Source organism: Chanodichthys erythropterus, chromosome 5, assembly GCF_024489055.1.
Source record: "Chanodichthys erythropterus isolate Z2021 chromosome 5, ASM2448905v1, whole genome shotgun sequence".
NCBI classification, from domain to species: domain Eukaryota; kingdom Metazoa; phylum Chordata; class Actinopteri; order Cypriniformes; family Xenocyprididae; genus Chanodichthys; species Chanodichthys erythropterus.
Genome location: NC_090225.1, coordinates 14039001 through 14045000, shown reverse-complemented (window position 1 = coordinate 14045000; position 6000 = coordinate 14039001). Strand labels below are relative to the sequence as shown.

Below are 6000 nucleotides of genomic sequence, written 5' to 3'. Positions count from 1 at the left end.
TGAATAATTTCAAGATTTAAAGGATTAGTTCACTTTTAAATAAAATTTTCCTGATAATTTACTCACCCCCATGTCATCCAAGATGTTCATGTCATTCTTTCTTCAGTCGAAAAGAAATTAAGGTTTTTGATGAAAACATTCCAGGATTATTCTCCTTATAGTGGACTTCAATGGAGCCCAAACGATTGAAGGTCAAAATTACAGTTTCAGTGCAGCTTCAAAGGGATTTAAATGGTACCAGACGAGGAATGAGGGTCTTATCTAGCGAAACGATTGGTCATTTTCTACAAAAATACAAATGTATATGGTTTATATGTCCTATACAGCCTTCCCTATTCAACTTACGGCGCCACATTCCTTCCATAAGTTGAAGCACGTGCAAGGCGATCATTTGTAGACCAGAGTATAGATTAAATATGGGCCTTGGAAAAGGCTAACTGACTTTATTGTGCTTTGACTACAGTGGGTAGTTCCAGTGAGAACAACAACCACACATGTCATTTCTGCAGGCTGCATCTTACTCTGTCACTCTTTTCATAGCTTTTGCTGGCTCAAACAGTTGCTTGGTATTTCTCCTGCTCTTTGTCTAGCAAAAAAAAACAAAAACAAAAAAAAACACTTCACTATATGAAAGCTTAAATATGAAGATCTGATTGTTTCAGTGGCCTTGTCCACAGGTCTAATGATTTTGAATTTCTGTGTTACTTTTGCTATATTTTCACACTTAAAACAATGATTTGGTAATCCTCTTGTACCACTGTCCTCTTTTGTGCTAAGAAATAAGTCTCCTGACAGTTCTCTCCCAAGTGGTTCCATTGTTGTCAGTATTAAGTCTGAGAATGATTCAGTGGGCTATATAACACTTAATTTTTAAGAAATAATTTCTCCTTAAATGTTTTGGTTCATCATCCTTACCTTTTAATAAAAAAATGCTTAATGTTAAAATGTTAATAAAGTCAAATAATTGTATGTGTGAGAGTCAGCTGTAATATCATTGTGTTCCTATTGGTCAGTGTTAGAGGAGATCAGCTTAGCCCGACAGTTTCCCAGCATAAGTAGCCAGAGTAACTGAGTTTAAATTAATTTAAGTTTGTTTTATGAAACAGAATTTTCTGTTAACAAGTCTGACTAACTAAAATAATCCTGGCTTGTTTTCTAACCTTGTTTTATGAAACAGCCCTCTGAATAGAGATTGGCCAAAATAAAATGTAAAACTGGCCGTCTGTCAATCGAGTTGGGAGCAAAATCCACCCGTTTCCGATTAATGTCCGGTCAATTGTTGCATCTCTAGTAAAGCCCGGAACATACCAAGCTGACGGTCTGCCATCAGGCAGTTTTTGTTCATCGGCCGACTAAGTTTTCTGTTCCGTACCGTCGCCTGAAGTGTGTCTTTGTCAGCTTTTTTTCGGCCGGTTTCACATGCTGAATCGGCGTCGGAGCTCATCGGCCCGTCGGACCATCTGATCATTCTGATTGGCTGTTCAGCTACTGCCACTGTACGGAAAGGCATTTCATCTTACACAGGCGCAGAACGGACGTGCTACTTGGCCGTCGGTCTGGTGTGTCAGGGCAACTTTGGACCCGTGGGCATCGGTTAGGTGTGTTCCTGGGCTTTACCATACATGTGTGTATGGTTGTAGATCTGTAACCAAGATATTCTGTCATCATGTACTAACATTCATGTTGTTCATTCAAACTTGCATGACTTAACTTCTTCTGTAGAGCATTAAAAAAGCCATTTTGAAGATTGTTCACACCTCTCCAGAAAAAAACAACAAAAAAAAACAGGTTCTAAATACAAAAAGCATTATTAAAACAAAAATAAAATTGGTTCATATGACTTGCACATTATAATTTGAAGTAAATGCCATACATTCATAAAAGTCAAAGCCATACAGGACTTTTAAAGGGATAATTCAGCTATGTTAGAACAATATGAGGGTGAGTAATAATTTTTGGGTGAACTGTCCCAATAAATCCATGCAATAGTTTTGTGTGAGGTAAAAAACCAAAATATATGTTGTTCACTGAATAGTTGTAGTTCAGTATTTTCAGCCATTCATACATATTCATATATTCATGGCTTCAAATTACTAGTCCACATGACTTATGCACAATATTAAAACTTCAATGGGACTTTTTGTCTTTTTAAATCCTGACATCTGGTCATTTTAGGCTTTTATTGTATAGAAAAAAGCAGCAACAGAAGAAAGACAATAATACAGGTTTGTGATAAAAGGATGAAAGAAATATTTCAATATGATATTAAATATTAAACAAAAGCATAACAAATGGAGACTTTGAAAAGGGAAAAAGCAACTGTAGAATCCCTACAATGTTTACTTTATCCTAGTGGTCTTGATAATCTTCAATATCAATCATGATGATGCCACACTAATTTTGCATGCCTGGTCCTCCTTCGGGGATGACAAGTAATGCAATAGAAATCAACAGGCAGAATGGACAATTCTACTTTTAATTCAATTGGTTAGGCAGGGAGTCTTTCATCTGCTGCACATTAATAAAGCACATGGGCAGCAGCAGCAGCAGCAAGAAGCTGAAACTTCTCAGAATAAAAGAAAACGACACTCACTACTAACTTGGCATGAGCTAAACTAAGAAAGCCAAGCCTGCTGGCTTCCTCTCTCAGCTCTGTAAGTATGTGATGGATTGCGTTCACTTAATGCAGTATCAGTGGGGTGATCAAGGCCTGGTGTTGTGGAAAGGCAGATTTGTTAACTTCAGGTTAAGGTCAAAGAATGACCAACCAAGAGATGGTTCAATTACCTGAGCAAAACAAGTTTGCCAGCTTTCCAAGCATTCAGAGGCGTAGCAAAGGATGGCTGACTAGCTAGCTAGCTGTCCACCAACTGAGCATTTGATTAGTGACATCCTAGTTTTTCTAAATGTTTTAGCTTTAATGTTTAGAGTGCTTTAAAAATTGACAGCATGTTCTACACCTTATTTTTCAGGTAAGAGCAGGCATGGCCATTTGTAAATTTAATATGTCTGGCTTCCGGTGTCATTCGCTTCCAGCTATTTTAAGCTGTACAAAACAGCTCATTTTGCTGCTTGATATTGCAAACTGGTATTTCTTACCATATTATTTTAATGTATTGTCTTAATTATAAATATTTTTACAGTCTACTGCACTTTGACATTCTTTTCGTTATTTTCCTATGGCAGCTAATAAATTGGAAGTCTCGCACATTCAGAGAAAACACCTTACTTCTGCATTGGTGGATACTTTAGCATGTTGTTAGACTGTCAGCATGGTAAACGCTTTCAGAGAAGTTGCGTCTAAATTCATCCCCTTTAAAGCAATGCTGCTACAGCCATTAAAGCACTGTTTGTCAAACAAATGTACGACGCCTTCTATAATAAATGGCAATTACTGTCTGACTTCAAATCAACTGCTGTGAACAAAGTTATCATGTATAATCTGAAGGTCTGTTTTTTTGCAGAACCAATTATCAAAGAAAACAATGTCATATGATAATAGTTTTGTGCTTCTTTATATTTTGTGGGAATCAACCTAAATTGGCTGACTTATAGTTGTCTCTGCATATTAATCTGGTACTGGAGAATACATTTATTTACATTTTGCTTACATTTACTCACCCTTCACCCTTTATTTTTTTAAAGAAAATGTCCTAACTCAATCTTATGGTGAAATGACAGACTTCTCTTGTGACGTACACCACTAAATCCCCACCCCTTTTTTACAATCGACTGCAAGCACACATTTAGATCTAATCAGCAACAGACAGATAGAACCAAGTCGGCGTCCTACATTTTTTCTTTTTTGATAATCCGTTTCACTTGGATGTACATCACAATGCAGAAAAAGATCTATTGCTACTTCCGTTACATCACGACTTGAACATCCGAGAAAAATTAAAAAATCATTCAACCACACAACTAGTCAATTACGACTGCTCTTGCACATCCCTAATGCTCATTCAAGTGGATTCAGTTCAAAACTCTTTCCTCTGATTGATTTCAAAGTTCAATTGCATACTTTTGTCGAGAGGCATGGAATGAAAACAGTCCAACCACCAACAGGGTTGTCACCACCACCATCCACGCACTGAGAAGGTTAAAAAAAAACAACAAAAAACCTTTCTTAACCACAAGATAAAGTCTTTTAGGAAGGGCGTGTGTGCTTTGTGCAAGTATATTGACACGCTATGATAAAAGGTAAACATTCAACAAAGGACAGTAAAACTGTCAACCACAATTGCCCTGCTGATGGACTCATATGAATTCCCAATAAGACAGCACTCACAAACGCGTATAATCTAACCTCTGAACTAAAACGGGCTGGCAATCACGTCAAAGGCTCTTGGCAGTTATTTCCTCATTAGGTAACTGCGTTTAAAATCCAAAATATCCAAACACTGGCTAATGGAAACAATGTTTACAATGTATGCAAACTCACAGCCCTTCAGCTCAACTCTTTCTAGGAAGAAAGGATAATCATAGCTGCTCTGTGTAAAGTGGAGGGTGTCTGGCTTTGTACGCTGAAGTGCTTCTTGTGTGTAAGTGTGAGCTTAAGCCGCGCGTCTGTCCCGCATCAGACCATCTGCTGATCCAGGGTGTCACTACATTTCTCTCCCCGATCCAACAGGGATTATCCTGTTACGTGCTTTAGACGCCTGCAGATTCCCAGCAGTTAAAACAAAGCAGGTAGGACAAATCCCTATGACCACTGCATGACAGCGTGAGAGAATAAAGGATGACCAAGTTGTGAATTCACTTCCCCCTTAATTCTGTCAGGGTCAAGTGTTTACTGACTGGTTCAAAATTAAATTAACCTGCTGTATGCTTGGTGTAGCCCATCAAAATTATTCTAGATTTCTAAAATTATTTCAGCATGAAAAAGCAAAAGAAAGTAATGTAATTCTCCTCAAAACATTAGATTCATTCGCATTGAGGAGCCATGCCGATGCACAACCCACATAAAGGTGATAATTCCGCAAATAACTGCAATTGCAGGTTTCGAACAGAGATGGCAACAAAAAGGCAAAACTTACAGACTGCAGCTATAGGAGAGGGTGAAAACTGGCCAAAATAACATCACTAATGATGACACAAACGCTTGTATAGGAGGTCACTACTTGTGGGTGGGGCTCAGTCTTATATGGTCCCTTCAGAATTGCTTTTAGGACTACAGCATCAAAAATGTAAAAGAGAAAGAGACAAGATTAAACCAGTGGTTCTCAACCTTTTAGACCCAAAGGACCCCCATTGCCCAAGACAATATTCAAAAGGACCACCATAATAATATATTGTTATAAAAGTAAAATTACAAAAGTACAAAATAAAAATTAATATGTAAATTAACCATGATTAATTTCTTTTCCAGCGTTTTCAAGAACTGAAATATGAATCTTGATTATGTTAATTATTTAATTATAAATTTATAATAAATGTTACATTTTAAGTCATCTTGGACGTTTGCTAAAGCTCACTGTTTGAGAATCACTGGATTAAAATGAAAAACAATTCTACTCTGTTAACTGTCAATAACAGTCTGCTCTGCTGGCTTGTAATGTTAAATACAAGAGCATATAATCCCTAAAATATTGTCCAAGATCCAACTCTAAACACTGTTCCAAAAGATCAATGGAGATGGAGCTGTTGAAATGGAAAAAAAGAAGAATCCCAATATTTACTGAATATGACAGTATCAATTGTTTTAAATTTTCCTGATGACCAACTATTTTGTTTATATGGTGTGTATTGTAGGATAATAGAATGCTGTCTATGACCGAAAAATATAATTCTCAGCTCAGTAAAGATTGCCAGGTAAAAAACTGATCACAACTCTTTCAGCTCTGCCTCGCCAGCTTGGTGATAGTGACTCTAGCCTGAAATATGAATAAATTATTTAGGGCCTTGCAAACAACGAGCCAGCCACCTGAATAATGGTGTTTATCTGTGTCAATGTTTGTACAGCGTGCCACATGGTACAGTCTTATGCATATCATAGAATAC

General features: G+C 37.2%; 1 protein-coding gene across 6 annotated transcripts in view; it reads right to left on the bottom strand.

Moving 5' to 3' along the window:
- The window catches only part of camk2g2 (calcium/calmodulin-dependent protein kinase (CaM kinase) II gamma 2), a 72042-nt gene that overhangs the window by 51502 nt on the left and 14540 nt on the right, over positions 1-6000 (bottom strand). The window lies entirely within an intron of this gene.